Genomic DNA, 18,632 nt, shown 5'->3' on the forward strand with positions numbered 1-18,632 from the left:
GTGAAAAATGGGCAGAAGACCTGAATAGACGTTTCCTCCAAGAGGACATACAGACGACCAATAGATATACGAAAAGAAGCTCAACATCACTAATCATCAGGGAAATACAAATTAAAACCACAATGAGATACCACATCACGCCAGTAGGGATGGCTGTCATCAATAAATCAACAAACAAGTATTGGCAAGAATGTGGAGAAAAAAAACCTTTGTGCACTGTTGGTATTATAAATTGGTTCAGACAGTATGGAAAACATTATAAAGGTTCCTCAAAAAATTAAAAATAGACCTACCACATGACCCAGAATTCCGCTTCTGGGTATTTATCTGAAAAAATCAAACACACTAATTTTAAAAGACATTATGTACTGCTATGTTCATTGCAAAGTTATTTACAATAGCCAAGATATGGAAGCAATCTAACTGTCCATCGATAGACAAGTGGATAAAGAAGTGGTACATTTATACAATGGAATATTACTCAGCCATAAAAAAGAATGAAATCTTGCCATTTGTGACAACATGAATGTACCTAGAATATACCTATAAATATACCTATGCTAAGTGAAATAAGTCAAAGACAAATACTATATGATTTCACTTATAAGTGGAGTGTAAAAAAATGAACAAACAAAACAGAAACAAACTTATAGGTACAGAGAAGAAATTGATGATAGCTAGATGGGGTTGAGGTGGGGAATGGAGGAAAAGGGTGAAGTGATTAGGAAGTACAAAATTATCAGATTTTCACATATTTGATTTTAGTCTTACCATGATTGACTAGTAGGTATCAAAACACTGGCTAAACCTTTTTGATAGCAGTAGTATTTGGCAAATAGAGTATTACTTATTTGGAGAATTATAAAGTGATTTGCCTTTCTTATTTTATTTTTTGAAACTTTGTAAATACTGTCCATGTGTCACTCACAGTTGGAGATTTCACAAAAGTGAGGAATGTATTCCACATGTTTCTTTTTTTCACTCTCCAAAAAACCATTTACTCTCAAAAAATTCTTTACTGCCTTAAAGAATGTCTAGATGACTAAAAAAATATAGTGGGTCATTATTCTTTAGGACTTTTACACAGCTGGCCAAAACCAAAACAAAACAAAAAGAACAGAATAGATTTTAAAATTGAGATTTTTTTGTTATTGTTGTTTTTATATTCAGGGCATAGAGTTAAATGATTTTGGTTTCAAATCCTGTAGCAACACTATAAGGGCAAAAGTCTTAATAAAACACACTAAGTTGTTTCTCATGAGAAGATATTACATCTTATATTTTGTATGTTTCAAAGATTTCCTATTTCACTTTATCAGATAAATGTTTGTTGCTAGTGTTGTGACAATGAATAAGGAATGTTGACATTAAAACTTATCTTTATACTAAATTTCAGAAATTTCTGTGTTAAAAAACACTAATTGACAAAAATGTTTAAATACACAGGCTACAGAGCTCACGAGTAACAGAATGTTTTCCTCTCTTGAATCCCAGTGACAAGTGAATTCAATGTATTTCTTTTGGATAAGTTCTCTGCCCACGGATCAGATTAATATATAAAAGTTGGAGTGTATCTTATTTTGTCATTTTTTTTCTATCAAAAAGATAGAATGTTTTCTTCAGTTTCCTGCAGAGATATGATTAATAAAATATTTAGTACTGTGACTTGATTTTTTGTTTTGAGAAGCAAGAAGGTTTATAGCACAGTAAATATGCTATCTCCTTTATGTTAAACATGCATTTTTAACAATCATAGTTTGTCAGAAGAATAATATATCAGAAGTCAAAATATTTTCATTTAATCAACAAACCTTTATAAACCCCATGTGGCACGTTTAAATATTAACACCTTGAAAGCCATTTTATTAAAACTTTATAGGGAGGTCTTAAGCATCTCTCATTTCCTTTATAATTAGGAGAGTAACCATAAACTCTATTCTTCCTCTTTTCTAAAAGAATATTTTTTATATATTCTAAAAGTAAGACTTGGAAGGGAATTACATCAACAACTCACTTTTCAAATGTGGAAAGTGAGGCCAAAGAAGTAAAGTGACTTTTCTAAAGTCACATATCCAGTTACTGAAGAACTGAAAGTAAAACTATAAAGGCTTTTCTTTGGTGGCCTACCAAACCTTATCTAGTTTAAAATAATGTTCATAAATACAGCAAGTCTTCAAATTACGTAGTTTTGTTCAAGGTCATTTTTTTATAACACTGTTGAGTTGCCTTAGGAACTTAACTCTTGTTGAAATCAATTAGCCTATGATAAAATTGGTTTTGTTGTGTTGTTTCACTTAAAGTCGCAGAACCTATGGACGATGTTAAGTGATACTGTTTGTGGTTGGTGAAAAGGAGAAAAACTTGGGTAAACTTAAACATAAGAGCTTTCTATGAATTTCAATTACCTGTCATTTGTCTCTGACAAAATCTAAATGAGTTATATGTATACAAAATGATTCAGTTTACAGCTAAGTATAAATTTGTAAATAATATTTTTGGTTCTCTATATATTGAAATAAATAAATCGCACTTTCTCGCATGGATAACTATACTAAATTATACCACATTTGTGTAACGTTTTGGATTTCTCTTATCCTTAGTGAGATATGATGCCTGGAAGAGATCCACCTCTGTAAAATTTCTAATACAGCTATATATTACAGAAGCATGCATGCATTTGTTACATGGCTCACAAACTTTGATATAAATTCCTCCTGGACATATGAGATGATGTGAGTAATTGATACAAGATTAGGTACTGGCCTGAAATACTGAGCAAGAACAGACATACTTCTATTAAGAAATATAGTACTTACAGATGTGCTGTAGACATTAGCTGTAATGAAAGTGAGAATTCTAAATTAAAGTTATTATGTGATATAGCTGAAATATATACACACAGATAGCTATAGATATGTATATCACTATATTTATATATAGCTATCTTAAACATTCATTAATGTAGCATTTGTCTGAAATTTAAAACACATCTGTGTGTATGTAGACACATCATAATGCTACCTTAGAAATCCATTCATTCTTTTAAGCATCTAGAGTTATTTATAATGCTACATCTGACTCTTAATGTCCCCCACAGTGACTTGTCCATAGCCACCACTTAATAAATATGTTTTAATAGTAAATACTATTTGGGATACTTCTACCAAATTGTACTACACTTCAGGAGGGATCCAGCATTATGTCAAGGCTAATGTTAAATGTCAGTAAACAGGAAACGGTTACTAACAAGTTCAGTCATCGGCACTTATTTTGCTTCTTTCTTAAACACTGCACCCCCAAGCCCCGACCTTGCCTGTAGAATCTTCCTTCTCTTTAAGGCCAAATTCAGGTGTCATTTCTTCCATGAGACCTGCCCTAATTAACCCAGCCTGAAATAATTTCCTTCCCCCTTGAACTCATAATATTTTCCTAATTGACCTGAGTTAGTACTTCTCACAGTCTACCTTTTCAGTATGCACATATACTCATACGTCAGATGTTTTCTACTAGATGATAAGTTTTTTTCAGTCAAGCACTATATCAAATATATTGATACGTTTGCCTTTTGCAAGTGAACAATTGGTAAATATTAGCTGATTGCCTGATTTATTCTTTAGCTTACATAAAACTGAATATGCTCCTAAGAGCTATCATTTGGACAGAAGAGATTTTCTGTCTTAGAAGTAGTCATTTGGACAGAAGAGATTTCCCTGTGAAATCAGAACTTGGTCAACTAATAGACATTTATGAAATTCATATTGTATTGTCCAGTAAGAAACTGAAATCTGTAATCAATTACAGGAGACTTTTGTTCAAGTAAACATATTTTATATGACAGGAAAGCATAAACATGACACAGATTAATTTGTTCATAATTTCATATGAGCTTTGGCTCATAATATTTTCCCTAGTTTGCTGTGGTTTATTAGTCCAAGACATTGTGGCCCATCAAGTAGCAAAATGTTTTGTAATTCGGAAGAAAGTGCAATACCCAAGGATATTTCCTGTTCTAGTCCTATCTGTTGAAAAAATGCTGATTGAGACTCCAATATGTTGCACTCATGATACTGACATGATTAAAATATACTTGTCCACAAGATCTGGTCCTGCCGTGTGTCTGATGTTATTTTCTAATATTGTCTCTATGACTTCCCCTACGCCAGTCACAGTGGTCTCTTTCAGGCTCTGTAAACACACTAAGCATACTTCCTTTTCAAGGCATTTCTTCTGACCTTGTTCCTTTGGCCTTAGACACTGTTATTTCAGTTAAGTTCATAGTTCACTTTCCTAGTTCATCCAGGTCTCAGCTCAAATTATCCTTTATTAAAGCAATATTCTTTAAAGAATGGTATAAATTGGCATTTCTCCCGTCACTTGCTTTCCTGGCATTATTCTTATCTTGTTATTAAACCGTTGTGCTTTGCTCCACCATCAGAAAGTAGGGTCCATTATATGCACTATTTTCCACAATTGTATACTTTGCTCCCAGAGCAATGTAAGAACTCAATAAATACCTATTCAGTGAGCAAAAGAACAGTGTCACTACTGAGCATTAAATGATATTTTAAGTTTCCCCAAACAAAGACATGAAGAGTTACATGAATCAATCTTTTTATGGTATTGAACTTTAAATGGAATATTTTGAGTGTCTTCTCCAAAAGGAATTTAGTGAATATTCATTGTTTGGTCTACTTAAAATTTCAGCCCCTCTTCTAAGAAATTGTTCCCCCACAAGTCTAACCATGCATTTTTTTGTGTGTGGGGAGGGGGTCTAGAAATTATAGTACTTCCCCAATCCCCCACCCCAGCACACACAACATATGGGTGGACTCATGGACCTGGTGCCAACAATCTTTGTACTCTAGTGCACTTGGCTTAAATAACTGGTCAATATAAACATGTGATTCAATAAAAAAGTTCTTTACTCATGAACTTTCTTGTTGAAGGTCATGAACAAAATGCTCACTTTTCATATATAAAAACCCTGTAGCAGACATGAAAGAATAAAATGAACACAGAGAGAAAAGAAATAATGAGGAAAGAAAGGAGAGAAAGGAAAACAAGACAGAAAGAAAAGAAAAGGGAGGGAGGAAGAGAACAAAAGAAATAACAATATTGAAATTCTTGGTTCCAGTTTTTCCTAAGACCAGCTCCACTAAAGTCTTCCACAATTTATTTAAATGAAGCAATAAATTTCTGGGTTTTATTTTTTACCTTAAATGATTCAATCTAATCATCTGACTTAATGTAGGATGCAAGATAGTAAAACCAATGGACAATATCTCCAGCATGAGTTTTTAAGATAAATGTGTGTGTGTGTGGAGCGGAGGAAATCTATCATAACAAGATATTGTTTTTTAATGTTTTACAATGACTATCAATAAATACAAGAGAATAACCTTAAAATGGGCTTCGGGGAAGTTATCTCTGCAGGAGTCTGACCTAATGAGATCCAGTTACATGTCTTTCTGTTGAAATAAATTGATATAAGGATAGAACTCAAATACTTAGAAGAGGATGGACTTTCTAGTCCTTAAAGTGTCTTCCTATATTTTTTTTTCTGAATCTGCCTTTAATAAGATCTAGGTAGAAGTAAATGCAAAATTCAACTCCATCCAAGGGATGCTAGGGTTTATCAGGTTCCAGCCAGAAAGTAGGAGACACATAAGCAATTGACTATAGGGAGTTGGTTACACACATGATGGGAGAACTGGAAAACTAAACAGATAGTGAGGCAACCCAGAGATGACCAAGGGTCTGGATGAGGACCGGGCAAACCATGTGCTTAGGAGACACTCATTCTCAGGTGCTCACTCTGTACTTGCCCGAACCTAAGAGAGAGTGTCTCCTTAAGTATTACACTCTGGGTGCCCATTTTTAAGGAGACAGTCCTGAGATTAGCAACAGCAGGAAACGACCACTGCAACATCAGTGAGCTCCCTAACCTGGATGAACAAAGGAAGAGGATAGTGTTTTGGATCTCAACATCCAGAGTCACCAGGAAGAGGCCCGGACCACGTGGGCTTGTATGTGGTCAACAGAGGGCATTTGGAGCCAGGGAGGAAATGCAGGCTTTGCTAGAGATACCACCTGAATCAGGGAGGGGAAGATATTCTGGCTTTTCCCTCCATTAGAGCCTTCTATTGACTGAACCCTGCAGGAGTCCAGCTGATAACAAATTTGGTGAATGCAGCCTACAGTCCTCTGTGATAAAGAGCAGAAAAGGGATTGGCAAGCAAAAACTCTCAGAGCAAACAGGCACTTGACTATCACAGGGCCACGTCCTTTGGAATCAGAGGTGCAGATGGCACCTCTCTTGTTCTGTTGTGCGAGTTGAGGAGCCTAACTTGTATTCTAGCTCAGACTGGATATTTGCCCATATCAATCTGTTTTTTTCCATGATTCATATTTGTGTATTTTCCTATATATCCTATATGTAATTTCCTCCCCTCAGAATGTTATCTAGCCACTGAGGGAAATAGCACTTGAACTGGACTCAGATCTAAAGATTTCTATCTGCTTATCTATTTTGATTCTTAAGTACAGGTGGCATTGAATTTTAGGTACTTGTAAGTATTCAAGTTAAAAAATAAAACAAAACTGAAAATATGTTACAGGTCATATGCAAGCTTTTGTAAGCCTAGTGGTATTTGGCGGCCTTACCACTAATACCAAATATGTGTGGGTTTGGCACCCTTCAGGAGAATCTTCAAGTGTTCTTTTTTCTTTTTTTAACTATGTTTTATATGACTTTTTCTTGGCTATGAGCACTGGACATCATTACAGTTGTGTGCCATGTGTAGGCTTATTGCATTTGCCTTCCCAAGAAGTCACTCTGTCTTCGCTTAGAATTTACCTGTCATATGTTCAGGGGCCAAGGAATCAACCTACCACAGAAATGTGTTGTGTCAAACTACAATAGCAGAAACCTTTAATATTTTAATTTTATTTGTCTATGTTTATAACGTTTTGACAGAATTAGGTGTTACTGAGCAGAGTAAATTCAACATGCATTTTTAGAACACCTTTGGAATGACAGAACGTCTAAGGGCCATCAAACCACTTCATTCACTGCGAAGGGATTTTTTTTTCTATCATTGTAGATTTAGATTATGTTTTAATACTTTCAGTGGCAAGGAGATCATTATTTTGAGAACTAACCCATTTAAGTTCAGGCAGCGTTAAACAGCTAGAGAGTTATCCCTCATAATCAAGCACAATCTACCTTCTATTTTCCTCTGGAATCATACAGAATATGTCTACTTTTTTAACCATATAATCATATGGACCGTGTAACTATCATCTACCTCTGAGTCTTATCTAAGATAAAAACCCACAATGCCCCAACCATTCATTATATCATGTTTTCCAGATATGTTGGTTTGCACTAAACCTGTTTTATCTCCTATTTATTTAACAGTAATTATACCTACTCTTGCTTTTCTACCTTCTTTGAGTAGCTGGCTTCAACTGGAGAAAAATCCATTTTGATTTCATGAATACTTAGCTTTCCCTCTTCTTTCAAGTGGTACTCACTGCTCACAAACAAATAATACCAATGTTTTCATAAATATCTTGTTAGATGTCCTCATCAGTGTTGGCTCTAGAGTAAGCAAGGTCGTTGGCAAGTCATTTAGAAATCAAGTTGAATTTGAGCTATTTGAAATGAACAATAAGGATGTAATACACAGTGTTGTAACATTGTAAGATTATTTTAAACTCTATGTCTATGTAAATATAGCACAATGTCCAGTTTCATGAATCCTCCAGTTTAAATGCCCCTACTAAGTAATCCTCTCCTAATAAATGGCTGAATGCATGTGTTAATTAGCTAAGGGATTTCTCATTTAAAACACAGTGTTTCAAGTTTTTCTTGTTCCTCTTTTGCTCTTGCTCCTATGAGTGAGCTAAATTTGAAGGGAGTTTCCATATCATCCTGCCATTAGCCAGGGATTACCTGGTCTATGGCATTCTTAGTCCTCTCTAGTCACCCCTGAGATTGGCCTCTGTAGCCTATTCAGCTTCTGTCCTTGTGATGGTAACCTGACCATGGTCTCTGGTGATTGACCCATACTCTGCACCTTCCTGGTCATGATTCTAGTTCTACATGCCAACCTGTGCTCTCTCAGCAATATTGGGGGAAACGGAAAACTGTTACATGGTTTCTATGCCAAGTCTGAGTGCCCTAGTGTCTCTGAGGCTGCCTTGAGTTCCACTTGCCAGACACCTCACTTCACCTTTGCTGCCATGACATTTCAGCCAGCTGGATGGGAGCATTTGATCTTGTCATCCCTCTAGGACACAACTTTGGAAGGCGGACCAGTCCCCTGTGTTCTAGGGTTCTCCTAAACCTATCACCCATTACCCACAACCACAACCCTATGACTCAGCAGAAAGGGGAAACCTTGGACTCTTCTCAGGGACCCAAGAAGCATGCTGCATATCTTTTAAAATTATTTTACTGCTCAGTGGAGACCAATTCTTTGGTTTATAAGAATTTTTAGCCGTGAAATCACCCCAGATGCAGATGAGCAAGTGGAAATGGGTATGATTAAAAAAAAAAAAGTAAAAAAAATAAATGTTAGTTTTGAACAATCAGGTGTGCTTTAAGAAACATCATGTATTAAATATCCAGTTTCCTATGTTTATGATTTTCATGGAAGCAAATTCTGCCTGTCACGAGAGTTTATTCTGCATTTCATTCTAGTTAATAGATCATCCTCCACTTAGTCGTTAAACTGGAAATCACAATGCTTTTGTTAATAACACCTCTTTTTCCATTATTCTTCATTCATTTAGACACTATTTTACCTCATAAATTTATCTCAAATTGATTAAAAATATTATTTTCCTTCTGCTTCATTTTAAATACTCATCACCATTGACTTGATGCGCTGCACTCATTTTCTAACTGGTATTTCTACTTACGTACATATTTTTCAACCTTCTAATCATCTCACTTATTGTTCCCTTGCTAATGAAAACTGAGTAAAACAATATGCTGATGATGGCATGATTATTCATAAACTTTAAATAGGTCTTTACCTCCTAGAGAACAAAGCTCATACCCTGCCACAGGCACTCAGGACCTCCCATAATAAGGAGCTGTACTCTACACCCCGACACTACTAATAATAAAAGTCTTAAAAATCTCAGTATGTCCTTGGCCTGTTCATCATATGTGTCTTTTCTCAATCTGTTTCCTCTCTGTAGAATATCCCTTCCCTCACCATTCCTCACTTTTCAAGACCTTCAAGGCCCAATTCAGAGCCAACTATTCATCCACCTTTTTATCCTACCTTTCCTTCCTTCCTTGCTTTGCTACAAAGTACAGCTGTCTCACTGGTGTTTTAAATAGCTTTGTTTATAATTCTCATAATAGCTACCATTCTACTTTGTATTATATTTCTCTGTTTTTTTAATATCTTCTCAGCCAGCTTATTAACTTAAAGATGTGTTAGTTACTACTTTTTGTTCTCAAGTGACAGTACCCAACTCAAACTACCTTAAGCAAATGGAGACTTTATTGTAAAGATACCGGGATGTCTCATGGAAACCTCTTAGAGGAAGTATACACACAAGTCAAGAGCAGAGATTTAGAAACCTTTCCACCTGATTCTGAATCTCAGCTTTCATCACTTACCAAACATGTAACATTATGCATGGTTATATTAAATATTCTGTGGCTGAGTTTCTCATATAAAAATGATAATATAATAGTACCCACTTCCTGGGATTATTATATGGTTTAATGCACCTGGCACAACTCTTATTAAATGTTATTTCAAAAGCAAAGGTAAGGAGGAAATGAAGCTGGACCTTAGGAAAGACTGAAAAGTTGTCTGGAATTCAGGTGGCATTTCTCTGATACAACTATGCTTCATTTTCCCTTTTCCTAAAGACTGAATTTCTTTGCTCCGATTGCTAATGGAAAAAAAATTGCTTATCTATAGTCATATGCTGTCTGTCTTGCCTCTTAGAATGATGGATTCTGTCTTTGTCTCTGCTCCAAATTCTGGGATAGGACAATTTAGGTTGACCCAATTTAGGTCCAGTCAACTGCAGCCAGAATTAATAAAGAGTCACTGAGCAAATTAACAACAGTTTCCAGAAACCCATCTTTATGAAAAGGCACTTCTTTTTTTTTTCCTTATTAGTTTCAGGTGTACAAAGCAATGTACTGGTTAGACATATCCTTCACAAAGTGATATCCCCCTCCCCCAATCTACTACCCCTCTGACATCGTATATAGCTGTCACAGTTCCACTGACTCTACTCCTTATGTTGTACTCCATATCCTGTGACTATATATATACATATATATGTACACATGCATATATATATTAAATTATAGTTGGCATTCATTATTATTCAGCTTCAGCTTCATGTGTACAGTGCAGTGATCAGGCACCTACACCATCCATGAAGTGGTCTCCTTGATAATACAAGTGTCCATTAGATACCTTGTAAAATCTGTACAACATTATTGATTATATTCCCCAAACTGTCTTTCCTGTCCCTGTGGCAATCTTGTAGTTGCCAGTTGTGCTTTCTGATCCCCTCATCTTCTCCCTTATCCTCACCCCACCCCCATCTAGCAACCCTCAATTTTTCCTCTATATCTCTGAGACTTTTTCTAATTAGTTTGTCCATGTATTCTATTCTTGAAAAAGCACTTTTAAGAGAAGAAGGTTTAGGGAGCAAGCTAACAACAGGAAAAAATTGGTAGTGATCTACTGAAATGTGTCGTTTATTTTGGTATCCTTATTATGAAGTTCTGTGACTCCAACTGAATTGTATCAAGTTCAGTTATTATTCTGTATGGACATACTGGCAACAAGTATTGATGTTGCATGCATTATTATTCTACGTATATCATTTGTTTGATTAGTCTTTCAAAAGTATTGGAAGAATTAACTTGTTATGGTCTAGGTACTATGCCGTATTCTGAGAGGAGATGAGTGAGACAGCATGAAGTTCTGACCTAATGAAACTAATGTATTACTTGCTGCTTTGGCGTTCCTTCTTTCTTTCTTTCTTTTCTTTTTTTTTTTTTTTTTTTGTTGGTCTTCCTATTCTCACAAGCCCTCCCTGATCTGTGAGTATTGGTAACTCTATTAATTCGTTTTTATTTTTTTTTAATGCTTTGCTTTGTTTGTTTTTTGTTTATTAACATTTAGTTATATTTTCACAATATCAGGCAGGCTTCCAACTAATATTTTGGAACTGGAAATCACTTACCTCCTACTAGTGAAATTACAGAAACATGAAGGGCTGATTTCTAGCTCCATCTCTCCAACTACAGACTTCGTGATTTTTGGTAACCCCCTAAAAGCTCTGGGACTTAGTTTCCTTTAAGCCTAAAATCAATCAATCATATAAGCTATTTTAACTAAATTATCTGGTGGTAAAAATCTGTGATTTGAAGATTTTTATGAAAAATACATGGTGACTTACACCTTTATAGGTACAACATTTTTGTTTACAAATGTTATTTATTGATCTATCCCCCGTTCTTCCTCCTACTCATCCCCATGACAATTATTTCTATCCATCTCTCTTTTTGCGCACATTGGAGAGGATTGTGAGAGCAGGATAAAGCTTGGTCTAAGAGAAGCAAGTGTGAGGGAGCTAGAAAGACGATCAACTCTATATATGACTCAACAGATGAACTGAATTACTATGTTTCTGAGAAGATGCATCACTTATTGTCTTCAGAAGCTTCCGAGTTTCATCGTTCCTTTAACATTACTCTGTGCCTCTGTCTTTTACATGGTTAGCAATGTACCTGGCATGTAGTCAGTGCTTATTAAATGTTAATTATTAATATTGGACAGTAGCCTACAGTTGTTAGGCGTGGGTTTGCATTCTTCCTCTGTGTCACACTCACTGTATGAAGCAGGAAATACCACTTGCTTTCTCTCAGCTTCAGTTTTCTCATCAGTAAAACAGGCATGTGTTACTACTCATCTCACATTGATTTTGTGGGGTTTTATCATATGTGAAGCATATGGTGCAATATCTGTGACAAAATAAGCATTCACTAAATGTTCGCTAATATTTTCTCAGTCTTAACTGAAAGGGAGAATTTCCTTTTTACTTGTTTTCTTTACCTTCTTACTACTCCCTATATACACATTCCCATCTCTATCTCAATTTGAAGTATGCTAAATGAAGGTAAGAATATAATCTATCTCACTGAATGTGGTTAAGGCAGAGGATTGAAACATGTAGGAAACCTTTTCTAAGATGAAAGATGTTATATGAAAATATTAGTAATCAATCACCATTTGCTTAGTCATCTCCCAGTAGCAATCTATATGCCTATCATTATTTACATGACAATTTTGGTATACACTTCAGCTTATTAAAACACTGGGCTTTATCCATATATGCTAACTGTTCATTATCTGTGGCTTACATAGCATATTATGTTCACTTGACACATGAATAGCAGATAGGGCTTTTTCTCAGGTGGACCCATAACTCAATATATAGCAACTATTTACACTGCTGGTTGAGAAGCATCTCAAGGATCTGGGCTTATCGGCAAGAGTTCTGTGACCCATTAGTGATATCTGGTCTGGCCACTGGAGGAGAAGCAGTACCTCATGTATGGATAATTTCAGTCTTCTGTTGGAGAGTTATGAGGTTATGTTGGTTATGTTGGTTATGAGGAACAAGTTGAAGAGAAAGATATTAGAAAAATAAGTTTATTTTTAATATTTTATCCTACATTAATATTTGACTTTCCCCTGAGTAACTGAAATTCAGAGATGAATATTGTCTGCTATCAAAAAACTTCTTGTTGTAATTAAATCTAACATTATTACAGATTTTTAAAGAAAAATTTGATCACAGAGGGTAAAGTAGCTGTCATTTCCAAAGATAACATTATCAAAATTTTATGTGTTCTTTGAAACTTCTTAATTCTCAATACCTAAAATGTTAGGTTTCATTAAATATTTTGAAATTGTGAATATATAAATTTTGCAAAATAATTTCTTTGACTCCTCTTATTGTATTTCTCAGCTTTGTTTGGGAAATAATAAGATCTTACAGCACTAAAAAAAGTCAAGATGGTACTTTTAGTTAGCATATCAGTCTAGTCTGGGCATCTATAAAAACCATACAAAACTAATACTCCTCAAAACTCACCTAAATTTGTAGTACAGAGTGATAGACCATGATCTGTCTATAACCAATTTTCCATTTTCCAGAAAAAGTGGCCATTAATATTTTATCCATTATCCCCAGCCCTCAGGACCAAACACATATCTGGAGAACTCAAGCAGACGGAGCATACATAAGCAAACTCACCAGGTTTATCATAGCCTGGGTTACTGAGTTAATAGCTTCAATCATGAGCTTTGAGAAGAGTAGGAGCCAAGGACACCTCAATCCATTGAGTTTGGGGTTTATTTTGTTTTAGGTGGAATTAGTTCTCTGACCTCTAAAGAGAATTGTTTCTCATTTGATGATATTATAATAAGCTACTTCTCAGTGACAGACAAAATATATAGTAATTTTAATTTCTAATGTTTCACTTCATGAGCTATAGGACTTTGTATATATTCCAAGTCTGTGGCATGTAGAACACACTTAATAAACACATTTCAAGTTAAAGGAAGAATAAAAAATATATATACGGAATACATTGAATGGCAGTTTGTGTTATATATACATCATTAGTAAAAGTTTCCTTAGTTTAAAGGAAAAGTATTTGAATTATATGAAGTTATTTATTTACGTGGCTTGCCATTTTCTTGGGCTAGTACACAGTGGGCTTGTACATGCTCCACTTTAACTTGGTGGATTTTGGTGCTACATTGCCACCTTGTGGTTACTCATCTAAAGATGTACTTTTCCTTCATTATATGGTGCATTACACCCCTGGTGCTTGTGTGAACACACACACACACACACACACGGAACCTGAAAGTCTGAAAGTAGGGCTTTATGTTTGGAGAGCTAAGAAAAGGAATATCTTTCTAAGAATAATCTTTTAATGCAGATACTTTTATGTATGATAAAAATCAACTAAGTAGCTCATCAATTATTTTCAAATTGATGTTATAGTACATGTAATGGCATTTACTGTAATACCATGATTTCAATAATAAAGTACAAACATGTCCCCTCTACTTGCCATAAAGATAAAGAGAAAAAATCTCACTCTGTTAAGAACTTGTTTACATCATATTACCTATCATTTCTAATGGGATAGGGAAGTAATGCAGAGAAAACATACAAAGTAAAATCAAGTTTCTTAGATGACTATGACTAAAAATTTTTAAAGCAGCTTGTTTAGAAAGAAGAGCATATTACCATGTTTCTCTGAAAATAAGACCTAGCCAGACAATCAGCTCTACTGCGTCTTTTGGAGCAAAAATTAATATAAGACCCAGTCTTATATAAGTCAGGTTGTGCGCCTGACTTCTTGCACACAACCTTTTTTTTGTGAGATTTGTCCATATTGCTGAAGTTGTAATTTTCTTTCTCACATTCTGTTCCTATATACTTGTCTCATGGCTAACAATCTTTGTCTGAAAGTGTAAAATATTACAGTGTTTCAGTTTTCTCTCACAGTCTTTGATTTAATGTGAGATTGAATGTGTCTTCCTACCTTCACTTGTTATTTGTTTGCTCTATTTTGACATTGGTTATTTGTTGTTTCTCTCTTGTGACTCTGATTTCCCTTATTGTGAATCAACTTCCATGTTACCCATTCATTAGGTCACATGGGCCTTTAGTTACAAAGTAAGAGTGACTTTTTTTTTTCACTGTCTCCCAAAAGGCCAATTAAGATTGCATTCTTTTGAGAAGGCAATGATTGTGTCCCTTCTGTAGTTTTGTGGTTGCAGGTTTTTAATCCTCAGTAGTGGGAAAGAGAACATGATCTGTGGATCCCAGACCCCAAGACTTAATCAGCCCTCTTGCTGGGCTGAAGCCATCTTTCACCAGTGGTGCTGGTACTGCTGAGTTTGCTACCTCATACTGTTTTATGTTCTGTGAAACCTGGTTTCCTTGAAAAGGTGACCAGTCATGGTTAATTGTTTGCTGCCCAAGGGTATAGAGCTTCTTTAAAATTCAAGTTGACTCAAACCCAAGATTGATAAAGGATGAGATGGATGAGAACCTCTGCCTCAGGGGTTCCCACACCTAGTTACACATAAGAATCATCAGGGGGAGCTATAAAGAAATACCAATTCCTGACCGCAGTCCCAGAGATTGTGATTTCGTTGGTTTGGGGAGACCCTTGAGGTCTTCGTTTTAAAAGATTTCCAAGGTGATTTTAATAGGTAGCCAGGAATGAGAGCCACTAAAACTTTTGTCTTTGTGAGGGATACATTCAACTGTACTGAACTGATTGATTTTAGCCTGTAAGTAAAGAATTTCTCTGCCTATTTGTTGTCATGGCAGACTCCCAGAGATGAGCCAGCATCTCAACATGTGTTTTTCCCAACTGCTGGATGATACCACAGATTTTACTCCTAGAGCATAATTTCTTATACTTGCTATTTTGATTCACAACAAATGTAGATAGTTTGTCCTAAATGGATCAGTACATTAGCCAGTCAATTTTTAACAACTAAATATGATTGAGCTTTCAGATCATGATTTGAAAGAGGTTGTAGTAATGGAAGAAGAGCTATTGAGACCTTCCTATGTTGAGGAGTATAATCAGGAGACAGGGAGGTGCAGAAACAAACAGATTATATTTGTGAACTTGCTTTTGGACTATGGTTCTGCCCTTGTGAACCTCGATAAACATCCTCTTAAGATTCACAAGGAAAAAACTAGAAGATTGGTTTAAAAAACATGGTCCCCTTGGCTTGCAGCTAACTGAAAGAGCTCCAAATAACCAAATCTCAAACAACATGAGCAACAAAATATATAAAGTACTATTCGATTATAGCTCAAAGTGAAAAATAAATACCTGTGAATCCCTACTGGTATAAACAAATGTTTGAATGAATGAGTGAATAAATAAATAAATACATAAATAAATAAATAAATAAATAAATAAGAAAAATCTCCCATAGGGGAGAATTCCAAATAATTTATAAAGATATGTTCCACTCCTTAAGTGTGAGCTATATATAGTGACTTTTTTTCCAGAGTACATAGAAAGTGTGGATTGGTGGCGTTATAGTGCAGCAACCTGGCAAACACTACGTCAGTCAGGTGATAAAGGCTACTATCATCAGTCATAAGCCATTTTGATAGCATGTACCAATGTGTAGGGGAGGGAGGTTTCCCCACACCAGACACCAGCTGGTGTTCTGCCATTCAATTCAATTCTGACTCTATCCACCCAGAGATAGCATCAGATCCCATAAGTTAAGGGTCCAGTCCTATAAGACTCAATTCCCTGTCTTCAGATGCCAGTTGTAAGCCCAAGTTATTGTCTGTGTTCTAACCAGCCGGATACAGATTAGAGGTTCCCACAATCCTCTCCTTGGACTCCAGACATCAGTCACAAGTCCAGGTTGTTCCCCATATTTTGACCAACTGGCTATAAATCAGAGGTTTCCACAACCTGCTTCTTGGGTTCTGTTAATTTGCTAGTGCACTTGCAGAACTCAGAGAAACATTTTACTTGCTAGATTACCAGTTTATTATAAAAGGATATAACTCAGGAATAGCCAGATGGAAGAGATGCATAGGGCAAGGTATGGGGAAGGGGCTCAGAGCTTACGTGGTTTCTCCAGGCACATCACTCTCTCAGCACCTGCACCTGTTCACCAATTTGGAAGCTCCCAAACCATGTCCTTTGGGGTTTCTATGGAGGCTTCATTACATAAAAATGATTAAATTATTGGCCATTGGCACTAAATTTTAACCTCCAGCCTCTCTCTCCAACCTAGAGGTCAGGGGTAGGGCAGAAAGTTCCAAGCCTATAATCACATGGTGGTTCCATGACAACAACCAGCCATCATCCTTAGGTGAGGTCCAAAGGTCACCTCATTGTCACCTCATTAACACCTTTATAGCTCTCATCACTTAGAATATTCCAAGGGTTTTAGGATTTCTGAGCCAGGAACCATGTAAGACCAAATATGAGAATATGCTTTGGTCAGCTGAATGACCAAATATATATTTCTTATAAATCCTAATATCTTAGTACCCTTGATATGATGTATTAAGAATGCTACTTCACCTCTGTAGTCTTTCTCACAAAATTCCAGAACTCCAGTCTAACCATAAGGTTTAAAAAAAAAAAAAATCAGACAATCCCATATCGAAGGACATTGTACAAAATATGTGAAAAGAACTACTCAAAACTGTTGATGCAACAAAGACAAAGTCTGAGAAACTGTCACAGCCAAGAGGAATCTAAGGAGACAATAGTACTAAAAGTAATGTGGTATCCTAAATGAGTTTCTGGAACAGAGAGGACATTAGGAACAGAAAGGATGTTAGGTCACAAACTAAGGAAATCTCAGTAATGTATAGACATTAGTTAAAAATAACATTGATATTTGTTCATTAGTTGAGACAACTACAAGTATACCACAATAAGGTAAGATGTTAACAATAGAGAAACTGAGTGCGAAATATATGGGAATGATCTTTACTATCTTAACAAATTTTCTGAAAATCAAACTGTTCTAAAATAAAAAGTTTATGTAAAAAACAAAAAAAAACAAAACAAAAAAAAAGAATGATCCCCAGAGCAGCAACAAAGGCAGCATGTGAGATCTTGTTAAAAATTCAGGTCCCAGCCAAGACCTCCTGAGTCAGAAACTCTGGTGATCTAGCATTCTGAGGATGGGGATTCTGATTCTGTGACGGAGAACTGCTAATCTAGCATGTTGGCCTAGAGTTCTGTTTTCCGGTCCTTTCATTTTATATGAGGTCATGTTACTTTTTCTTCAGTGCCCAAGAGTCAAGAATCAGATATGGCCTCCTGGTAGCTTCTGATTACCTGGTTATCACCTTTCACGGAGGAATGATATGCTTGCTTCTCTTCTCCTGTTATTCAAATCTGATCTTCAGGACCCTTTTCAGATCCAATTGTGCTCTTTTCTTCCACAATAATTTCAGCACACACAGATCCCCTCCACCTCTGATGTCCCCAAACACATAACACATACCAACTTGAATGTTTCTAGAGGCCACAGATCACCACAGAGTGTGCATACTCTGGAGACAGAGATAAACTTGGACAAAATATGTGATCTCTCTGTACTGGAGTTTCTTCAGCTGTGATTTGGGGATTAGACAAGAGCATCTACCTCATGGATTTTTGTGAGGATTGTGAGTTAGTCCTCATAGTATGTTAAGAATAATAGCCAGCACTTAGTGAAAACCTAATAAACGTGAGCTGGTGCTATTATTAGTGGTAAATGTCTTGCCCCTTAAATATTTCCCTACTTCTCCCAAAGTAGCAGGGTTTTGTGTGTAAAATAATGGCTCAATTAAGATTGGGTGAATTGAGCCCACAAAATCCTCTTTCAAAGATAGTGACCCTACCACCACCACCACCACCACCAGTCTTGTAGGGTGCCTTGATTTTGAGTTGGCATGGTAGAAATATTTCTTGTTGTTTATATAATGCTTTTAGATAAAGCTTAAGATTTGGTAGGAGATTTTATATATATCTATATAGATATCTATATCTATCT

General features: G+C 35.8%; 1 protein-coding gene across 5 annotated transcripts in view; it reads left to right on the top strand.

Annotated features, from left to right (window-relative positions):
• HMGCLL1 (3-hydroxy-3-methylglutaryl-CoA lyase like 1) overlaps nucleotides 1-18,632 on the top strand; it is a 139,565-nt gene that overhangs the window by 113,400 nt on the left and 7,533 nt on the right. The window lies entirely within an intron of this gene.

The sequence above is a fragment of the Rhinolophus hipposideros genome (genome assembly GCF_964194185.1).
Source record: "Rhinolophus hipposideros genome assembly, chromosome: 3".
Taxonomy (NCBI): domain Eukaryota; kingdom Metazoa; phylum Chordata; class Mammalia; order Chiroptera; family Rhinolophidae; genus Rhinolophus; species Rhinolophus hipposideros.